Here is a 12,113-nt window from a genome sequence, read left to right on the forward strand (position 1 = left end):
GGGAGACTTTGTTTCCTTTGAAGAGGGGAAGCAGGAAGCTGGAGCCAGAGGCTACTCTGCTACCCTCAGAAAGAGGGGTTACCAGGCCAGAATTCTATCCACCTGCTCCCTTACATACTGTTAGTTTAGAGGATAGAATCCGGTTCAATCCTACTTCTGATCACTTTTTCAATTATTGGGGATGGGGACCTCAAACTTTATATCCAAGGCTTGACTCCTTTCCCACCAAATGCCAGTTCCATAATGAACACTCGTAGCCAATAGCAAAGAAACCTATTTCTCCAAATTGGGAGCAAACCAGAAATCAGCGAAGGTATATATAGGATACATACTGGACAATATGGAATGGAGGAGCTCTCCCATTGGGAGCAAAGTAACTCAGCTCAACCTAGAGAGAGAGTCCTAGATCTTCCCCAAGCGGAAGTTCTCTAGTGAAGCAAACTGGAGATAGGCACGTAACAGAGATTGCCAGCTCCTTCCACATCTTCCCAGAGTCTTTTCCTTCAGCAACCTAACATGGGCTTGGCATCGTCCATTCTTCCTTCTTGAAACTGGAAGCCAGAAGCAACTCAAAGACAAGAACAGATCTCTCCTCGCTCCCACTCTCACCAGCTCCACCCTGCCCCTTACACAGGTACAGGGTATTGATTTCCACTGATGAGGATAGAGTCTCATACCAATGGGCCTTGGGACAGGGGCTACATAAAAATACAACAAAGCATAGATAACATTACATGTTAAAACTAAGTCAATGTGCCATGTACATTGTTATTGTGGTTGTCCAATCATGTCCAACTCTTTATGACCCCATTTGGGATTTTCTTGGCAAAGATACTAGTGCCATTTCCTTCTCCAGCTCATTTTACTTGTAAGGAAACTGAGGCAAACAGAGTGAAATGACTTGCCTAGGACCACATACGTAGTAAGTGCCTGAGGTCAGATTCAAACTCAGGTCTTCCTGACTCCAGGCCCAGTGTTCTATCCACTGCTACCCCATCATATTCATTACCGGCCCCATTTCTATTTGAGTTCGACAGCACTGGTTTAGACTATAAATCACTTAGAATAAGCACAGCAACCATAAGTGCTGGGGAGGGAAGATTCCCATCAGACAACAACTGGAATTCAGAAAGCTTCATGATCCACACAGAGGACAAATATCTGTTTTAAAAAGAGCAGAAATTAATCGCCCCGCTTCATCTCCAGCAGTAGGATGTGGCCACTTCGATAGCCAGGATGCTTTCGGCTTAAATCCAACAGCAGAAAGAGCTTTGCAGTTATAACTAGCAGTAAAGTATTTGGGTTACTATAATAATCAGCCTTTACAGAGATCAGCTTGGCCACTGGAGGGCTCTCATTTTCCTGGGAATGCTAGAGAAACAAATAAAAATCAGGCTTAATGAAACCCATTTACACAAAGACCAAGCTATGTACGATTTAATGATTCTGTAAATTAGCCTAGAAATTACTCTTCATCTGGTTATTGGGTAGCAAAAAAAAAAAAATTTAAGATATTACGTTAAATGATTTTCCACACATCATGCTGTGATTGACTCTTAATGATGGTGACAGCATGGTGTTTCTCTAATTTGACTCCAAATCATAAAAATAAAAAATCATGATCCTCAAAGCTAGGTTTTGCTTTAATGTGCTTATTCAATCTATAACTATGGGGATTTTTAAAATGATGAGTTGAGCCTACAGAAAATGCCCACCATTGGAAAATATTGCCCCAAAGAATCAATATGGAGTTTTCTACAATATTGATGTGAAAATGAGATTTTACTGTACAAGCATTTCAGCTTAGTCATTTTTATGAAATTAAAGTGATTGGTTTATATTATGTGAGTAGTGCTTGCATCATTTATGTATTTTTCAACTGTTTCATACTTCATTTATAAGGAAAACAAAGAGGAATCTTGACACATAACCTTGTTGTTTAGAGTATTTCAGGCTTATGGTGAAATTATGGGAGATATGAGCAGGAATGGCTGGGTTTTGATCTGTATCATTGGAGAGAATATTCATATTGATGAGATTACAGATTCATTAGAGTACTTAACAGTATTTTTTTAATATACAAAATAGAAAATAATTACCTACTCCAGCTCCAGAGGTGTTCCATCTGTGTGACTCTGGGAAAGTCACTTAACCTCTGTTTACTTCAGTTTCCTCAACTGTGTGTTGTACAGTTGTGTCTGACTCTTCGTGACCCCTTTTGGGGTTTTCTTGACAAAGATACTGGAGTGGTTTGCCATTTCCTTCTCCAGCTCATTTTACAGGTGAGGAAACTGAGGCAGATAGGGTTGAGTATCTTGTCCAGGGTCCCAGAGCTAGGAAGTGTCTGAGGCCAGATTTGAATATCAGGAAGATGCGTCTTCCTGACTTCAGGCCTGGCATTCTATCCATGTGTCACCTAGCTGCCCTTTCTTCAACTGTAAAATAGAGATAATAACACTCACCTTCCAGGGTTATTGTGAGGATCAAATGACATAATACTTAAAACTAAATCACAGCTTTGTGTTCTTCTGTGAACGTTAGCCATTGTCATAAGCATTGGATTCATAGGAGTCTCCTTCCTCCAAGCAAAGAAGCAGGGGACCACAAGAGAAAAACCTATCATCAGACTTGGTCACTCTGCTCATTGCTTTTTGCTTAATTGCTTTTCTTTTATTCATGGAAGAGTCCAATTTGGGAGTATGGTTGATGGCAAGGAGAAATATCCAGAAATGAATGTGATAGAAAAGGAAAACTCACCAAAACTACATTTATTTGTTGTTGGTTTTCAGTCATTTTAGTCACGTCTGACTCTTTGTGACCCCATTATGGGGTTTTCTTGGCAGACATACTGGAGTGGTTTGCCATCTCCTTCTCCAGCTTATTTCACAGATGAGAAAAATGAGGCAAACAGGATTAAGCAACTTGTCCAGAGTCACACAGCTAGTAATTATATGAGGCTAGATTTGAATATATATGTACATACATGTAATATGTATATGTGTGTGTGTGTGTGTGTGTATATATTTTTAAATTAGATTCACATAAGTTTAACTACTTAATTGTTCCACCAAAATCTATTAACATGTAAGCTTGAGGCAGCTAGGTGGCACAGTGGATAGAGCACCAGGCCTGGAGTCCAGAGGACCTGAGTTCATATCCGGCCTCAGACACATAACACTTACTAGCTGTGTGACTCTGGGCAAGTCACTTAACCCCAATTGCCTCACCATAAAACAAAACAAAAACATTTAAACTTAAGTGACCTTAAAGATTTAAAGCCATTTCATCAGTCTTTCTTTATAGCAATGGTTCTCTGTGTCATCTCTGTGAGGGTTCCCTCCTCCAATTCTTCCCAGGATCTGTGGTCTCATCAAAGTAGATATTCCCTTTATGTATGCAAATCTCAACCCATCCATTCTGTCTCATCCTGTGTGAGTCAGTCAATAAGAACTTATTAAATTTCTACTACGTGCCAAGAATTGTGCTAAACACATCTTCCTGTAAATTCTCCTTGGGGTAAAGAAGGCTGATCCAACATACTGAGATCCTTCCTCTGATTCTCTTGACATTGAATAGATACTAATGAAGAATATGGTTCCTCTACCTGACTGACCCAACTTCTTTCCCAATCCAAAAGGTCTCTGATGACAGCCTTCATGCCGCTGCTTTTGCACAATTTTTGGTTAGTGAAGTTGTATCCTGCAAACTAACACCCACCATGCACCTCTCTGATGACTTTTGGGGCACTCCCAACTTCAATTCTTGAGAGACTGAATCATTCCATGACTCCCATTCATTCTGCCTTTGCATTGGCTATCCCTTAAGCTTGAAGTGCTCTCCCTCATTTCTACCTTCTGGCTTCCTTCAACAGCAAGGAAACTCACCTTTTTTGCCAGGCTTTTCCTGGTTCCTGCTCCCTGCCAACAGCTAGAAGCTTCCTCTTGGAGGTTGTCTTCCATCTTCTACCTGATATATACATAGTTATTCACAAGTTGTCTCCCACATTAGAAAGTAAAGTCTGTGAGGACAGAAACCGTCATTACCTTTCTTTGTATCCCAAGAACCTGGCACGTGGTTAGTACTTTAAAAATGCTTATTGAGTGATTGACATCATTAGAAGAATGATTGTTTCAAAGAGAAGCTTGGAGCTATTAAGAGCTCAATGCAATTTCCTGAAGGCAATCTGCGCCATCTTCCTCTTCTTCTTCAGCTCCATACTCAGCTCTTTATCAATTTGCAGTGTCTGTCCAAGAAAAATGTACTAATGAAGGGTCTCTATGGGTTGGCCATCCAGGTACATACTTCAATCTGGGATCCACTTGGTTTTTCCTACATGATTAGTATCTTTTGAATGATTATGGGTCTGATTGAGGAGTTCTCTGCAAAAGTTCTTGGGTTTGATGTAGTCAGCACAATGTCATCCACAAACAGGAACATCTGGGGGGAGCCTCACCACTTACAGGCAATCTCAGTTCAGTTTGAACCCTGCACTCAACTTCCTTCATGAGAGTGGCAGGCATCTTTGGGGAACACATCTTCTGATTTTATACCTTGATTGATATTAATAATCACAATGTCATCAAGCAGTTATGTCTTTGGGGATGGCAAACATCCTGGCTGCTCCCTGCAGTGCCCATTTGGCACATTTGTCCACATTCCCAATCCTAGTTTCCAGGGAGGATGAAGCCTTGTCCTTCCAAATACCTCTGCCTCAGTACTTTGTACTAAAGAGTTTCGTTTCTTAATTGGAGAGTCCCAGCAATCCATTCAGCACAAATAGAAAATAATTACCTACTCCAGTTCCAGATGTGTTCCATCTGTGTGACTCTGGGAAAGTCACTTAACCTCTATTTACTTCAGTTTCCTCAACTGTGTGTTGTACAGTTGTGTCTGACTCTTCGTGACCCCTTTTGGGGTTTTCTTGACAAAGATACTGGAGTGGTTTGCCATTTCCTTCTCCAGCTCATTTTACAGGTGAGGAAACTGAGGCAGACAGGGTTGTGTATCTTGCCCAGGGTCCCAGAGCTAGGAAGTGTCTGAGGCCAGATTTGAATATCAGGAAGTCTTCCTGACTTCAGGCCTGGCATTCTATCCATGTGTCACCTAGCACAGTATTTATGAAACTCTGACTACTCTGGCACCCACTGCCTAAAGGTTAGGGGATATGTAAATATCACCTCCTCTCCCAGGTTTACCCTTAAGAAAATTAGGGGATGTCTGGACTTTACCATTGGCTTGGTGTTCCCCTGATTGAAGGGCATGGATCTCCTACACCTCAGCTCTATTTAACCACTTAACTATCAGATTAGCTTTTATAGAGAAATATTTAGTTCAAAAGATACAATCACAAACATACCAACTTACTCTCCAACACATAGGCCTTAAAGGTCTCCCACCCCACATCACCTCAGTTTCTAGGGAGGGGAAGGGAATTAGGTCCATAGTTTAACTCAGTTCTTATATAGCATAGTCTCAAATTCCAAGTCCAAGAGATCCCTTGTGCTCAAGTCCAGGACCCCTGGCTTCTCAGGTCTTCCCTGCTAAGCCGGCCGGCTGCAACATCTGTCTGGAATCCCAAATCCAAGCACCATGCTCAAACTCCCAGATCAGTAGGGACTGCCACCCATACCTGGACCTGAAGACAAAACAAAACAGAAGAAATAGAGACACCACAGAGCCATCTCTCAGAGCCAGAAAATAAAAGGAGAAAAGACAGGAGAAGTCTCTCTCTTTCTCAGTGAACTATGTTCAGTGAACTATGTAATCTTCACCCTCTGGACACAGCAGATAAGACTGGACAGGAAAGAGTGAGATTCTTCCTGCCTCATAGTTTTAAAGATGCTGCCAATCGAAGGGGGCTATTCCCACCCAAGTGGTAGGGGAACAGAGAATCAGGATGCCTCTAAATTAGATGATCTGGCCATGCTCCAGGGGCCCATTACACAGTCTCAAAAGATGAAGTCTTTAGGAAGGGCCTAAGCTTTCCACAGTTAGAGAACCTGGAATTCACAATCATCCTTGTATAAAGTTATGCAAATTCAACGAGCAAATTATTTTGTAAAGCTTAAAAAAAGGCTATCTTAGCAAGCAAATCAAGTGGGATGGGAATAAAACACTAGCAAAGTGAAAAATAGAGAAGGAACCAATCTTCCTCTCTGATCCCAAATAAGCTCCTGGAAGAATCCGTGGGCTTCTCCTCAGAGGGATAAGGAGGCTAACTTTGACTGAGAGTCACCCTCTCACCCTCAGGGGAGAAACCAAACTTTTCCTGGGTGAAAATTCTTCCATGATTCCCTTCAGCTCATAGGATGATCCAAAGTGGAAGTCTGAACAAAATCTTTCCGGTTGTCTCTGGGACTGGACCTGTGATTTCATTACTATAGGGAACTCCTAGATAAGGATACTCCTTTCTCCAATGCAGGTTGGCACCTTCTCTGAAATTTATGGTCTTAGTTTCCTAGAGAACTTAAGTGACTTGTCCAAAAAGACACAGCTAATATGTCTGAAGCAGGATTTGAACTCAGGGATTCCTGACTTCAAGTCCAACGCCCTAATTTTTATACCAGCGCTTCTTAAACTGTGGGTTTAAACTGTCTTGACCCACAGTTTAAGAAGCACTTAAGGGGTCAAGAGTGGAAAAAATTTAATAAGCCCTGCTCTATACCATCTATGTTTACAGTGACTGTAATGATCAATCTTAATGTAGAAGATATGGGGAAATATATCTCTCTTTACTTTGGTAGGAATGTGTATGGTAGGAACTATGGATGCACAATGTTGCATACACTACAAGATGCAACCCCCACATCCATGGACGTTGCTTAACTATTTTTCTTCATTACAAGAGTAGGTTCATGTGCTAAAAGAGGGGGTGGGGTAGGACAGCATCACTGGACCCAGAAATGGCTGCTATAAAAACAAGAGGCAATTTTTTTAAACCAAGGTCAGGTCTTGCCTAAGTTTCGAAATCTGCTTGATGGAAAGCCCAAAGGGTCTATTAACCACAGTGCCAGCAAGGAAGAAACTCTTAAGTCAAATAACTGGTCAATTAAAACAATGGAATGAAATTCACTTCTCGTTGCAATAATGGAGATGCTCAAGTGTCCCTCGCCTACCCTTACATAGCATTTTCATGTATTTTCATTTTAATTTGTATCATATTTGTCTGTATGCACATCTCATTTCCTATTCCCAAGACTATAATTAGAGACTGTTAGGGCAGGGACCATGCCTTATTTAGAGTAATGACCAGGAATAGCGCTGGCTCACTAGGGTGAACTGCAAGAAAGATGCCTTCCTTATGACAAATTGAGTTCGAGGGCTGAGTGGGGATGAGGAGACACAACCTGCAAAGGGACAGCCATGGAGATCCAGGTCATCCTAAAGACACCAGATCAAGGAGAAGTTCTAGCTTTCAATTTCAGTTTGTTATTTTTGTTTTGCTGAATTCAGTTGTTCCCACAGATCTAAGGAGCAGGTATTGTCAGGACCCTCCCTCCCCCATCTCCAAACTTTGTCACCTAGTGGCCCACTCTGCCCTAGCTTAAACTGGGGATCAAGTTATCTATTTATGTGCATCTTCCTCTGTGCCTCACCGAGAACATCAAATACGGTAAGCACTTAATGTCTGCTGACCAAAAAAACGAATAGATGGCAGGGTTTTCTGTAAATGGAGAAACTCTTACCTCCTGTGGTCAAAATTTTAATGACAAAAAAAGAGAAGATAAAATATCCCGAGAAGCCACTTAAAAGTTTTGTTATCATAATTATGATATTGAAATGCTAAATAAGTCAGTTTTTATTTTTTTAAAGTATAAATGGATTAAGTGTAAATTTAAAGGCACAAGGAAGTTATGTTTACACACATGACCTTTTTGATTCAATTTATCATTACAATTCTTTATTTGGAACTGAATCCAATCTATACAAGATATTTACAAGACATGAAATTGGAAGGGGGGAAAAGCACAAAACACAATTGAGGTATAAGCTAAGAGCACAGTATGTCATGTTTCAATAAATAGAATTCAAAATTTGTAAACGAGGTGACCAGATAGATGTATCTCAGTTTTACTAAAACCATATAAAATATTGTTTAATTTCATGTGAGGTAGAGGACAGCTTGTGCCACGTAATGCAACCACAGCAACTTTCACCTTCAAACTGTACGTCATCGGCAAAGTCAGTATAAATTGCTGAATGCACTGATCATAATTCCAAAGTTTTCCTTCTCTCCTTTGCTACAGTTTCAGAAAAGGTATTTCACGTGTTGTTTTCAGAGATTATTGGAAATACCTTGGTGTAAATTACTTGTGGATAAACAAATACTTCTAACTTCACGGATTAAAACAAATATGTTATGTGTGTATAATATATATGTAAATATATATACATATATGCATGTATACTACTGACAGACTGTAAAACTCCAAAGGCAACCCAATGGTAACAAATTCTTTTAGACAGAACTTTTATGTTGACTAGAACTATTTTAAGTACACTGTGCTTTCCTTATTTTCAAGTGAGGTATCTATATTGAAGAAAAATATTTGAACTATTTCTTTTCTACAACTAACCTTCAGTGTGTTATTTTTATCTTCTTGGACTTAATGGAAAAATCTGTCCGTGTTGTAAATTGAAGCATTTTCTAACTCAGTAATCCTGTGTATTAAACAGTTCTAAATGACTTAAGAAACATATTACAAAATGTATCATTATTTCAAATTTGAGAAGTTTTTATCCTCCTCCCCGAAACCCCAAATCCCTAAAAAAGCTGACTCTTTTTAATTTAGATGCAATAAGTAAATGTACCAAATATAAAATACTCAAATGTATGTTTCTTCTCATAATGGAGATGCTTGTGTGTCTCTTACTACAAATACAATGAAAACTTTTTTTTTTAACCTTTAAAAGTTTACTCAGTCCCACAACGTTTATAATACAACAGTTGAGAAGACCTTGTCAGTCTGAGCACAGTATGGGATGTACTCTAGAAGCATAGTAGTCCATTAGGAAAACGAAAACATGCTCAAAAGTCCCGTCATGTGGATTACATGGCTTAAGGGTGGGGAAAAGGGAAAACCCTCAGCATCTTTCATGAAGAATCAAAACAAGCTCTGTGAGAAGGGAATTTGAGAAAGCTGATCAAAAAATGACTTCAGCACCAGATTTGCAATTCTAGAAAAATGTACTGAACAATTGCCTATTATTTTCAGGGGTCATAATAAGCACTATTCTTCCCAAGCTGAAGCCAAGGATGTACCTACACAAGAATTGTTGTTCATCAGGACTTCTAAACTGGGTGGCTAGCCAGCAGATGGCGCTATCCATCCCTCCACTACACTGCCTTCTTCAGCAACTGCATTATGATCGTCTAATATATACAAATGATTTGACACATCTAGATTGTTAATATATTAAATATGTTATAAAATACATTAGCTCAAGAAGTGGAAAAACATTGTCATTTCCATCAGAACTTAAGCTAAGGAGAATGCTTTTTAAAAATTAAAGCATGAATTCATTAATAACATTTCTATCAAAAAAATTTTCGAATGATACACAGCTGTGCTTAAGAATCCGAGACGTTTGAGAGCCTCCAAGGACATAGGAATTTGCTACCTTGCTTTCATAAATTTGATCAATTTCTCATAGAAACACAGCCTCTCAACAAATTAATCAAATTATTGCCCAGTAGAGAAATTAATGTCATATGCTATTGCTTCCCCTCCGCCCCCCCCAAAAAAATGTTCCCTAAAGTAGCCTTTTTTTCCTCATTAGATGTTTTTGATGCAGCTCTAAAAAATTTTTTTCTAAAACAATAGGCTGGGGAAAATATCTGCCTGCCTAAACAATGGCACACAAACTATTGCCCAAACTTTCTATCAACAATTGACAAGAAAAATGTTCATGTTGAGATCAAGCTCACATTGGTAGCATTTCTTGGTTTTTGGTTTGTTTTTTAAGTCATAGATTTCTATAAATGTTTATTCAAAATTTCTACATGTATTTGAGTTATATAGGGTATATAATAAAACTAGTCATCTCAACTCTTGGAAATCAGAGGAAGAGCTCAGTGTAAAAGTATATAAACATGTATACTATTTACAATTTAATTTAAAAAAAACTTTTTGTAATGAATTCAGGTTGAGACATGACACATTACTGTATCATCTGTATAAAATTAAGCCTGTGTAGTATGTGGGAACTGTTCATTATATGAAGGACTTGAAATAAATATTTCTTTGCTCACTGTTAAATGAAAAGAGAATTTTGAAGGGGTTGGAAATTTTGGAGGTAAAAGAAATTTACAAAGATTAAGTAACTTTTTACTGGATTTTATGTTGACAGTTGACTGAGCCTACCATTTACAATAACTGTAAGAAAAAAATGTTTGGAGTGACTTTGAGAAAAACGAAGTCTCCTCCATATGCTGAAGAGGTAAAGAATAACCATGTGACTATCCAGTAATTTACAAGTATTAATCGACAACTAGAATACAAGATCATAAACACCTCTGTGCTTTTCTCTCTAAATTAAAACAGGGCTAATTCTATCTACGTTTATGAATGTTAACTTAGTAAAACTCAAATGAATGCACAAAAACCACATCTGATTTGTTTAAATTGATTCATTGTTCATTGGGGGGGGTACAAATTATTTTAGGGCACATAAATATCATTTATAGTGAATCACAAAATTAATTCTTTAAAGTAACGAACAAGCGGCTTAAATGTTTTGCATCGCTACAAAGTGCCTAACTTGCATCCATCCTGAAAGCAGGATTTGGTAATCTGTATACAAAAAAAAAAAAAGTCCAACCATATATCTATATTTGTAAGTGATTTCAACTAATAGTTATCAAACAGTACCTTATGAGAAACTATCAAAAGCTTAGAAAGCATGGAAAAATATTTCCAATGAATGGTGGCTTCAGTGTATGCCATGAAAAAACTTGAATGCTACTATTTTAGCTCTTTTAAATAAATGGATAATTAACGTGAAATCTGGCATTAAAGAATGACAGACCTATCTGTGCAAAAAAAAAAAAGTGCAAGAGTTTACTTCCCCACATGGAATTCCTGTCTTGCTTGCGAAAATTATCTGAAAATCAGCAGATATCTGGATTTTCCCATGCATTAATTTATGGTGTATTAGTATCTAATGGCTGCAAATTCCTGATTTTAACGTTAAAGAGCTAAATGAACGTGGTCCATTTGCAGAGATTTTGGTAAGATTTACCTTGACATTTAAATATACAAAAATTCTAAGTGACTTTCAAAGTGTTTCATATTTTACAACCCAAAGAAAAACAAACCCACAATATAAACATCAGTCTGACCCCTACCTACATATAAAAACTGTACAGGAGAGAAGTGAATCGATACCAAAGCAGCTGATCTACATTAATGATAACACAACTGATTCCCTCCCTCCCCCATCCCCAAGAATTAATATTTTCATGTCACTCTTCGGACAAATAATTAAAAGCTCAGGGATTCTAAAGAATAAGTCCCCATTATTACTTTTAGTTCAATGTCCTGTTGCTGCCTGAAAAAAAATAGCCTCACACAAGCACATTTAAACAGGGAAAAGAAAAACAAACCCCCAACATGTCAGCCATTCCTCTTCTGTAGCAGCAGATCATAATGAATCCCTCCAGCCATTGTTGGTGGAAATTTATTCCACGGTCAGGAGAGAATCAGAGGAGTAATGTTCTCTATGGAGCCATGAATCCACCAAGCAACTTACCAAGAAAATGGCATTCATTTTAACACTCTGAAAAGATGGAACTTGGACGCTTCCCTTGATTTAATATTGAAGTATTGAAGACACCAAAAATATCGTAGAAAGTTTTTCCAAAAGCAAGTGTGAAACATGGGCAACAATAAAATGGACCACAGGGTATTCCTCGTCATACAATGCTGCTTTAGAAAGGTACACAACAGTCGTTTGCATTAGAAACAGAGACAGACACCTATTTTAAAACATGGTTTCATTGTTACTAGTTGTTTAAGATTTTTAAAAAACACTAGTACAAAGAAACAGATTTTCATTCATTTGGAAAATCTAAAAATTTGAATATATGTATGTGTATATATATATATATATAT

Source organism: Vombatus ursinus, unplaced genomic scaffold (genome assembly GCF_900497805.2).
Source record: "Vombatus ursinus unplaced genomic scaffold, bare-nosed wombat genome assembly UNPS02014810.1, whole genome shotgun sequence".
NCBI classification, from domain to species: Eukaryota; Metazoa; Chordata; class Mammalia; order Diprotodontia; family Vombatidae; genus Vombatus; species Vombatus ursinus.